Here is a 10733-nt window from a genome sequence, read left to right as displayed (position 1 = left end):
TCAGAGCATGCTTCTAGTTTTGAAAACTGCTCTGATGTTTGCTCACAAGATGAATGCACAAATGGTTTCTAGTCAATAATAGGGGCTACGTACAATTTCAGTCTGAAACGTTTCTTTTTGTTTCTCTGTGGAAAGACGATCATACAAACATATTACTGCATCTTACTCTGCTGTTGGTTGTGCACCTTTTGTACAGCTAAGTATATTGCAATTCTTGGCGGGGGGAGCAACACCCTCTTTTTTTCGCTGGCATTTTAGTTGTGTGAAACTTTTTCAGAGTGTCTGGAAAAACTATGAAATACAACTGAGCTATTACTTTTTTAATTTTCTTGATGAAAGTGCAAGAAACTGCTGCTACCTATCTGTTTATATGTAGTGTGTCTCATTAGAATCTGTAAACTGAAGAAGCTTTTCTTCACCTTAGTCCTGCCAAATTGTAACTTCTGAATGTTTTTGTGTGTAAATATGTGTGTATTCCAAATAAGTCTGAAAGTGTTACACCACAGGCATCTCCAGTGATTTGTTATTTAGAAAAGAGTCAGTTATAAAATATAGTAATATATAGCTGTGTCCCTTGTCTGTTTTTATACAAAGATTTTTGCCTGAGGCGGTACTTGCATGGCAGGTGATGTTAGAAAGCTACATCCAAAGGAGGATTTTTGGAAGCAAGTTCATTTCCTCTTTCCATTTTCTTTTCCTTTTTTTTTTTTCCTTCCCCTTTTCCTTTTTTTGCTTTATCCATAGCACTGATCTTACCTGAACTTTAAACTTGAATTTTTCCTGCACTTTAATTCAATCTTGATATTTTATTCCTTAATCTTACTTCTACATTTGTGTAGTTCAGCTTCATTAATTGTAAATAAACACACACATTCAATAAAGAGTTTAGAACAGATTCCTTTTGGGCACATCTGCTAATTATGTGGTTGTAGTTTGAAATGTGTGTTTTCTTTAGCATAATATGTATATACAAGTATATACAATGTAGAATCTAACAAAAGACACTTATCCTGTGTCAGCATTCAGTTTATAAATTAATGCAACACTTTCAGGTTTGTTACTAGATAATACAGTAATAACCTGTTATATTTATACATACTGCTTAAGAGTATACTTTTACTTTTAAATAATTTTTATATGTACACTTCTACCTTTAATTTTAAAAAGAATTATGTTCAATTTTTAAGTCAAAGTACTTAAAGTATGTATATTATCCATAAAGAAGTTGTTTTAAGCTTATGAATACATTCATATCTCATATCGAGATGATACAGTTACTAAGCAATGAAAACCAACAGCCCATTTTGCTTTGGAGAAAATAATCATACTTATTTTTACCTCCCGTTTTAAACATTCTTAAACAATACCCTAAGTTGAAGAGGGAAGATGGTGCATTCGGAAAACAAACCCGATGTAATTTTTTTCTTAGTAGCTGCAGTTTGTGACTGGCTGTTTTTCTTTTTGTTACAATTATTATTATTTTAAACATGGACATGAAAAATGCTCCTTTTTCAGGTATTTTCCTCAAACTTTTAAAAATCCCCCAAAATTGAAATGAGATTTTATGTATTTTGTCTGGAGAAAAAATATATATATTTTGCTAACGTACAAGTCCAGATAATACATCAGCTCTTTACATGTAAATCCAATCCTTCGTGCTCAGCCTGTGCTCGCAGCCTGTCCCTGCGGCGCCCCGCGGTTCTCGGCGCGGGTGAGCGGAGCATCGCGGCGCGGCCGGGGCCTGCGCGGGCTGCCTCTGTTACGGGGTAACGCGCTGCACGTTTCCTGCTTCCTCGCCTATTCCCTGTGCACTTCACGTGCATCATTTTGGGTAACTTTGCTACTGCCACAAAATGTTTTGTAGACAGAAATTAATGGTGTTTAAGGGGAGGAAGTAAGTAGACTAGAGAAAGTAGCGTAGTGCAAGCAAATCGGCCGAACTGATTTTAGTTCAGTTTTCATTGAAAGGTTAATTCAAGCTTCTCCTGTGTGTTACAAAGATGTGCTGTATACTGTGTACTTTATTGCTCCTTCAAGCCAGATGAGTGTACTGTGTGTCTTGGGTTCTTCTGCACATTATGAAGTTCCGGTGTAAAAGTGAAGTTACTAGTAAAGAACAACTGAGGCAGGAACAGGGAGCAACCAAATGAAAGGAGTCAACGGTATTTCTTTTAGTTTCTAAAGAAAAGCACCTGGAATTGCTTGCTTAAGTCATACAACTATAGGGTTTTTTGACACTCATATATGTTTTTATTAGTTCCAGTCAAAAGTAATTGCTCAAAAATAAACTCTGTTTTGATTGAAAACATGTAAGGAGTTGTATGTGGATTACCACTAAAATCCAGTAATAGATAATGCAAAGGGAGTGGGGTGGGAACATATTTCAAATATTCCCTTAAAAAAAAAGAAGTGTAAATAAGCAGTACTGTATTATTTTAGACCTGAGCTCTGCTATCTGTAGTGATTAGAACTAGGAAAACATACTGCTTTCTAGTTATGCTACTGTTTCATCGTACCAGCACCATGGGGGAAAAATAAAAGACATCAGTAAATTTTTCTAACATTGCCCACTTGTGGGTAAGCATGCTTGATGTGTGGCAGTTCTCGTTTCTGTATATCTTAGTGTGTACATGTGTGTTTTCTTTTTTCTTTTTATCATTGCAACTTACTCTTCAGTTAAGTCTTGCTGAGCCCCACTAGCTCTTCTGAGGGTGATTACTGGAATATGCATTTTAGGTAGGGTTGCAAATCCATCTGTCTACAAATATAGTTTCATATGAACTGCAAACTGTACTGTTACAAACTCAACTATGTTAGGTTGCATAGAGTTATTTTACTTACATGTACTTGAACTGAACTATGTCATCATAAAGTGAAAAAAAAAATAAGTATGGAATATTTTTGTAAATAAAAATACCTGTGCAACTGGTATTTTAAATTTAAAATGTATTATACATTAATGTTTCAGAAAAAAAAATGTTCATATATGTGTATATGAATGTGTCATTATGCTGAAGGGCTCTGTTTGGGCAAAATAAACTATTCAAATCTCTCATGAAATGAGTCAGACTTGGTTGATATTTTTTTCCCTTTAATGGCTAACCTTCCTGGTGTCTGTGGAGTATGCAGGAATGTCTCACCGAAAGGTCTTCCCTACATGCATTTTCCATTAATTTTACTGTTTTTACTTCATTTGCCATGTGCGCTTTACCACAAGCAGTCTTGACATGTTCTGATAACAAGCTCCGCCGCGTGTCCGTGAGACACCAGCAGCCCGGCCGGCAGTGAGGAGCGGCTGAAGAGCACAGGAGGTGTCGCCAGGCCCGTGCGAGAGCACTTGGAAGTACCTAGCTCAGCTGGAGCTCAACTGATCTAGTCCTGTCACCCTTTTAAGTCATTTTCAGAAGAGTTATGATCACTCACTTGGCAGAGACTTAGTCAAAGTATTTTCTCTAGTTGCATTTTGGCACTGTTGAGTAATTTAAAAATGGGGGATGTGGGGAGGAGTTTAATGTGAAAAGCCTGTTCGTTCCCAGACCTCTTCTGTTTTCCTTTTTTTAACATGCACATGTGCGTGTGCACACACACGCACAGAGCTGGATAGATAGATGTAAATCTCTCTTTAAACTCTGCAGCACGTGGAGTTATAAATAGGACCAAATGCATTGCAGTTCACAAGTGTGCTGTCAAAGGCACTCCAGTTAAACTGAAGGTATCGCAAGCTGCTCCGGGCCTCTAGCCCCTCGTGAAAGCATGTGGTGAGGAATGGTCCTGGCAGGCAGCGTTCCCCTCGGCGCTGCCCTCAGCCTTGGCAGTCTCTGCCCTCACCAGTAACACTGGGGACACTCCTCTCCTGTGGTGGCTGAATATTTGCATATGGCATCTGGTATTAAACAGTGCCCCCGCTCCAGGAGTCTGCCTTAGCTCACTGCGAACGTGCCCTGACTGTCTGGTCTCCACTTACAAACTGTCAGGAGGCTGTTGGGAGTCCCCGCAACAGCGTGGCTGGGGTGGCTGAGGTCGGGCGCCTCAGGACCGTGTCAGACACACGGACAAGAAACTAGCGCAGGTTTCTGTGGCACAAGAAACTTCCTGCAAAAGCAACGACGAGTGTGGTCTTTCATGTGGGTGTGAATAGAAGACTGCTATTCCACTTAAACCTCTTTGGAAGATGCACTCATTGATTGTCCAAGCAGGATTCATTTAAGCTGTGTTGAGCTCTGGAGCTTTCCATCAGTTGTTAAAAGGACAGTAGCTCATTTGACTGAATATATTTTTTAACATGTGGATGTTGTGGTGTTCTCATTGGAATTCTTCTGGAAACAGCTGCTTTCTCTCCAGTAGTCCTGTTGTGCCACAGACACTGATTTCCCAAAGCAGTTTGTGGGCTGTTCTCACCAGCATAAACTTTCAGGAGAACTGAAAATGGCTACCAGCTTGGTGTATCTGACACCAGTATCACAAACGCAGACAGCCAAAAATCTGGAGTCACTTTTTAGAGCACAGCGCCCTGACAAGGCCCAGTGCCAGAACTGGAGAGGACTGCACCCGATTGCTATCACACCATATATGAATATCAAAAAAATGAATTGGCATTGATCTGAAGTGGATGCAAAATCTACTGAGGGCTTTAACACAGAGAGCTACTAGAAAAGGATACTGGTGTCTAAAATATTAACAGTGACAGAGATTGGCCATATACCACATGTAGAAAAGTCAGTTTAAAAACTGAAAGCCCATCCCTTGTGATTTAGCTTGGGGGAAATGCAAAGTTGATGTGAGTAACAGCTGTTTGCCATAGTTCTACCTGAAGGCAAGCAGTAACTTAAACTGAAAGGCATTTATTTACATTGGCATTATGAACTATAAAGCTGTAATTTGATCTGGGTTGAGCTGTTCGCTAGTCATGGACCACTATCTTACTGTTATTGTAGGTGTTGTCAAAATATGGATCCCCATCCCCACTGGCTTCAGTCTGGTAAAAGAGACAACTGAAGTAAGTCAGGTCGGGGAGGGGACAAGGAGACAACACTTGGCTAATCTGGTTGGCACAACACTGGCTGACTTTTTGCCACATTTTTTTGCGGCTGTTATGGCAAAGGCAAACTTTTAAGAAGTCATTTAAAAGCAGATAAAGTGAAACTGGATATTCACAGGAGCTGCACCATAATGTAAGCAAAAGCATGGAAAAAAACAAAACAGAACTGTTTGAAAATCTAAGCAGAATCGATGGTGTTAGACATAGTTCACTGATTATATCTGATACCTGACATCCTGCTAAATGACCAGTGATAACTCTGGGGGGAAATCGGGTTGTTAAGAGGGCCGTAAGTGTGAAATTCTGGCTGAGGATGCATCATGCCGGCCTTTGGAGACATACAAAATGCCTGAGCTTCCACCTCCTGGTCCATGTGAGTGGGTTCTGGAGGGAATACAAGCAACAACCCCAGGGCTCACAGGCACCAGATGGATATTCATGTGGGGAAATGAGTAATATGGCAGATGATTAGCAAGCAAAGGACCAGTTCTTTGTTCTTACCGTTTCCACCGCTCATTAGCAGAGCAAAATAAAAACCGCTCTGAAGTTAAAGATGATTGAAATTACAAACTTGCCGCCCTCTCCACTGGAGAATTTGCTGTACATGTGGCTGAGAGCTGTATGTATTCCCAGCAGTATTTTGGTTTAATTCTTCGCACACATGAGTACTAACTAGCTAACTGAGCACACTAACTAGTAGATGTGGGAGTAAAACCTGTAGCAGTTTCATGTATAACTAACATATGTGTCTCTGGAAACTTTTGCTTTGATAGGGTCACTTAAAGAGAAACTTAGCTCAGCCCTTCTTCTGGCTCTTCCCTTCTAACTAGGCTACCAGAGAAGATCTACTGAACCCCAGACTCACATTTTTGCAGTGAGCAGGGTTGCAGCTCACTGGGGAGGTTTTCCTTGACCAGCCTGCCAAAACGCAGTGGTGGTAGAAGCTAAGGCAGGACAGAGCCAGACAAGGGGCCTCACATAGGAGGGCAAGCTCCCCTAAACCCTCTTCCCTTACATGAGAGCCCTCCCTTCTGCCCCGAGAGGAGTGGGGACCGTGATGTTGCGCTGGGCTCAGTGAGCAGCCACAGCGTTGGCTGGGGTCTGTCTCGGGCCTCTCCCACCCGGTGCCTCACAGGACACACATGGTGAGGCTGAGGCTCTGCAGGCACCGAGTGGCCAGGACCAGGAATACCTACAGGAACCCGTAGCGATTTGGACACCTGTGTCCAAAGAAGGCCAATGAAGCTATTGAAGAGGCTGGAGCACAGATTTCACGAGAAGTGGCTGAGGCACCAGGGATTATTTAGTCTGGAGAAGACTCAGGGGAGACCTTATTGCTCTCTGCAGATACCTGAAAGGAGGTTGTAGTGAGGCAGGGGTCGATCTCTCCCAAATAATTACCAATAGAACCAGAGGAAATGGCCTCAAGTTGTCCCAGGGAAGGTTCTGATTAGATACTAGGAAAAAATTATTCAAGGAAAGAGTAGCGAAACATTGGAACAAGCTGCCCAGGGAAGTGGTGAAGTCCCCGTCCCTGGCAGTGTTCAGGAAATGTGTAGATAAGGCACTAAGGGACATGGTTTAACATGCATGGTGCTGGACTTGATGATCTTGAAGGTCTTTTCCAACTGTAATGAATCTATCATTCTAGGCAAGGGCAGGTCATACTCAGGGGCGCTGTTAGGCGGCTTGGAGGAGGTCTCCTGAGGACGTGAGCAGCAGCACCAGCTCAGGGGCGTCTCCTCTTGCACTCACACTTGCTGGGCAGCTCATGCTCTTTGGGGAACATTTCCCAAAGCTCTTGCACAGGACCGCGGTCACTGTGGGGCCTGGAGAGCCAGGGAGGAGCAAAGACTTTCCCTGAATAGCACAACCAAGGCAGCGACATGAGCCCTGGGACATCGAGCAATCACTGAGGGGAATCAATAGTAAGGACTTCACAAATTAATGTACCCAACTGCTGTACTAGGGTGGAGGTTTCGCAGACAGCAACCTTTGCCATTTTCAGCAGCTCTGGAACAGCCATCATGACCTTTCCCAGCACCGTCAGACCGGCTCTTGTCAGAGGCTCTGTGAGACGTGAGGTCCCTGGTCTGCACTCCGATACCTCAGTCTTGTGGTTTCCCATGAGTTTTTAAAAATAAAAACAAAATGCATTCGCTTAGGGCAGACTTCTATTATAAAATGTCACTGTGCTTAGATTACACATTTTGCTGGAGTTTAACAGTCAATCTTTTCCATATGAGCACATAGTTTTGGCTGGGAAAACTATTATCTGAATATAATGGCTTTCTTTTCAAGCCAAAACGAAGTATGGGAGACACATCCAACTGAAATGAGAAATGGTGTGTGATTTCAGTTTTTGTAAAACTGCCCTTATTTCTGACAGTGGTTTAACTGAAGATGGTGGTTTTGCAGAAGATATGCATTTTTTTTAATAGAATATCAATAATAGCTAAAAACTGAATTGGAAGCAGAGTAAATAGAGAGAATTAATTCAACTGAAAAAGGCTAATTTTCATTCTGATTGCCTATGCTCACACACAATCATTACATAATGCCATTAGGAGATTGTAGGATGAGGAACAAATCATAGAATTCTGTTGATAAAATAAAGGGTACAATGCATGTCCCATTCATTTCAATCTGTAAGTAATTACTCTCTGCTGTGTTACACAGCTTAACACACTTTCAAAAGTCCCATTAAAAATTTCAAGACTTGCACATAAGCAATGTAGGTGCTGTTTAGTCCTCAGCTCCTCGGCGTTGTGAGGGCCATTTTGTCTTCAGTTTGCAGTTATGTACTTGGAAGTGCCTTTCCAGCCTCCATCTGCACTCCAGAAGATTCACTTAGGTTCCATGTCGCGCTTCAGGCAAAGTTCACTGCTTCCACCCACCCCGGCCATGAGCTTTTTCCTTGTCCTTTCTGCTGTCATCCGTGTGGTCTTCATTAGTGGCTCAAAAGCACCACTGTCTCAGAACTTCACTGTTATGACGACCCTTGCCACCTTTGTCTCATTTCTGCACAATTTAAATTAAATTATATGTTGAAATATAAGTTCAAAAGTATTTTGCTCAGCATAGGCAGCTAGCATGTATGACCTAGAGTATATGAGCACAAAAACAACTTGTTATCTTAAGAAACTGAGCTGCAGACCCCTTTTCAAACCATCAGTACCTTTGGATTAGATGGTATCAAGGAATCATTAGAGATATTATATAAACTACTGCACCTTAAGTAATATCTTAAGCGTGTTAATTTTAAAATGTTCTAGAAATATATCCTTAAAGCAAAAGGTACTGTTGGCTAACTCACAATGTTACAGGCATATATTTTAGCTTATCTCTTGTCTTTGTAGACTCCAGGAAGGCATGTTAGTCTCTAAGCAATGAATATGATTTGTTTACTCAAAGAGCTTCCTTAGGTCACAACACAGCACTGTGATATTTTATTCAAAGATTAAAAAAAGTACTGTCAGGTGAAGAGCCAATGTCAAATCCTTATTAAATCTGGTAAATTCAGCTTTAAATCTTGAGCATGCTCAATTGCAGGCATCACATCCAGCAAAAAGATCTCCTGATATCACATTGAGTGCTTCCTATCTCTGGATGAGCTGTCGGGAGAGAAATACAACCCTAGCATTCAAGTCCTTGTCAATTTACTTCTATGGGTGCTTAAGATGGTTGTCAAATTGTACAGAAAAAAGAAAAACAGAGAAAGACAATCTCAATAGTAAGCACGCGCGGCAGGGAAGGCAGAGGGCCGTGCTGTGCTGAGAAGGATCACTGGAGTCTCCCCACTTTGGGGGCTTTTCTGTCAATGATGAGAGGTGGTTCTGCATCAAAAGGCAACTTTTCAAATTACATTGGTGCACACTTTATCTTGAGGGTAAAAGTCAATAAAATTCATTTCGGTCAAACAAGTAGGCAGATTTGACTGGGTATTTTAAGGAACTACGTAGTTGGAAATCAGAAGTCGTTTTTATGTAACTGTAAAAGAAACACTGTGAGTTTTTGCTGTACGTCTTAGCTAAGCCATATGTACTTGTATTTTCATTCAGCTAATTCATGGATCCCCTCCTTACAGGGGTTACTATAACTGTCGTGTAGAAATCATGGTTATAACCTGCATGATTATTATTCTTTTCCTAGGTAATAATTTAAAAAAAAAAATCCTTTAAGGCTGGTTGAAGTGTTCAGCTCTAGACACAGCACTGCAGTGAAGGTGAGCTAGCATAACTGTTACTTTTTATTCAGGAACTAAAACATGCTGTCTATTTAAATGAGGGGAGGAAAACAGAGCAGTATGTTAGGAGCACAAGGCAATCTGTTCTAGCAGCAGAACTGCAGGAATCCATCACATTGCAATGAGATTCTCACAGGCAATTTAGGTAACTTTGATACACAACTCAGAACAGTAATGATAACAATAAACCACAGAAAAAACAATTTACCCTGTTTTTGACAATTATTCTTTCAGTACTGCAGTGACCCCATTAACCAGCCATGTGCATTAGCAAAACCCAACATTTCAGCTGAGAATAATGGAAGAACAACCATGTTTAAATGGATTCATTCTCAATCTAATAGCCAGTTGAAAACCTATAAAGTTTTTATCAAGCATATAGATTCTCCTAAATGGGCAATGTTCTGACTTATTTTTTTCACTACAGAAAAAGATGAGAATCTTTAATCCAATGACTTTTCCACAAAAGGCTTGAATTTCTATTACGGATTTTATCTACTGGAAACTGCTTTTGTATTGACAATTTTTTGACAGCAGAGGATCAGATATTTAAAATGTCTAATTTATTATCGCTCACATAAGGAACCTGCAATCAATTTCTCTCCTCTGAAATGAAAAAGGTAAAAATAATGATTTCTGCATTCCTGACAAAACAGGCGCATAATTTTTTCTCCCCACGTAGCGGGGCTGTCTACCCATCAGGTACGACTCCTGCAGCCATTCTAAAATAAAAAAAGCAATGGCTTTTGATGCCTTGATATGACAGTGTGTAACATCAGCAGCTTGTGATAAACCCTGTTCTCAAATGATTTTGCTGAGGCAGGACTTTTACTGCCTTTGCATACTAGTGATGCTCATTGACATATTCCTGCCACAAGCAGTTACTACAAGCATTAGCAAATCACTCCTTGGCCATTGTGACAGCTAAAGCCCTGTGGGATTCGTATCGTGGCTCATGTTTCCCTCAGCCTGTTCAGGCACTTCCTTGGGCCTGTTGTTCACATGGTGTCCACAGAGCAGGACAGCTTCTCCCAGGTGGCCAGTTGTGTTTGCATGTCACTGTCCTCTGCTCTCCTGAGCGCTTTTCCATGGTTTTGAGAGTTTCGACAGAGTTTGCGGGAGGCTGGAAGACACAAAGGGTGCAGACTCATTGGCATCGGCCATGAAATAACAACTTGTTAATTGCAGTTCTTCTGGTATAAAAAGTGAATTTTTTTGCTGTTTCTGTTCAAGTGCAGAGATGATAGAGAGTGAATATTTAGCAAAAGTTTTTCCGATTCTAAAACAAAGTGTTATGACTGGAGCAAGAACCGTGTGTGGCCCATGTAGCCTTTGGTGAGATGTAAATCACTCTGGCATTTTTCTGTTAGCAGCATTACATAAAGCAGTAAAACAGCTACTAACTGCTAGTGAAAACACAAAGCAGTGCAAGCTTGGGGTCTGGCTCCA

The sequence above is a fragment of the Tinamus guttatus genome, unplaced genomic scaffold (assembly GCF_059628265.1).
Source record: "Tinamus guttatus ecotype Peru unplaced genomic scaffold, ASM5962826v1 Tinamus_guttatus_pri_ptg000716l, whole genome shotgun sequence".
Classification (NCBI taxonomy): domain Eukaryota; kingdom Metazoa; phylum Chordata; class Aves; order Tinamiformes; family Tinamidae; genus Tinamus; species Tinamus guttatus.
The sequence above is the reverse complement of the archived record's forward strand: the minus strand, read 5'-3'. Positions refer to the sequence as shown.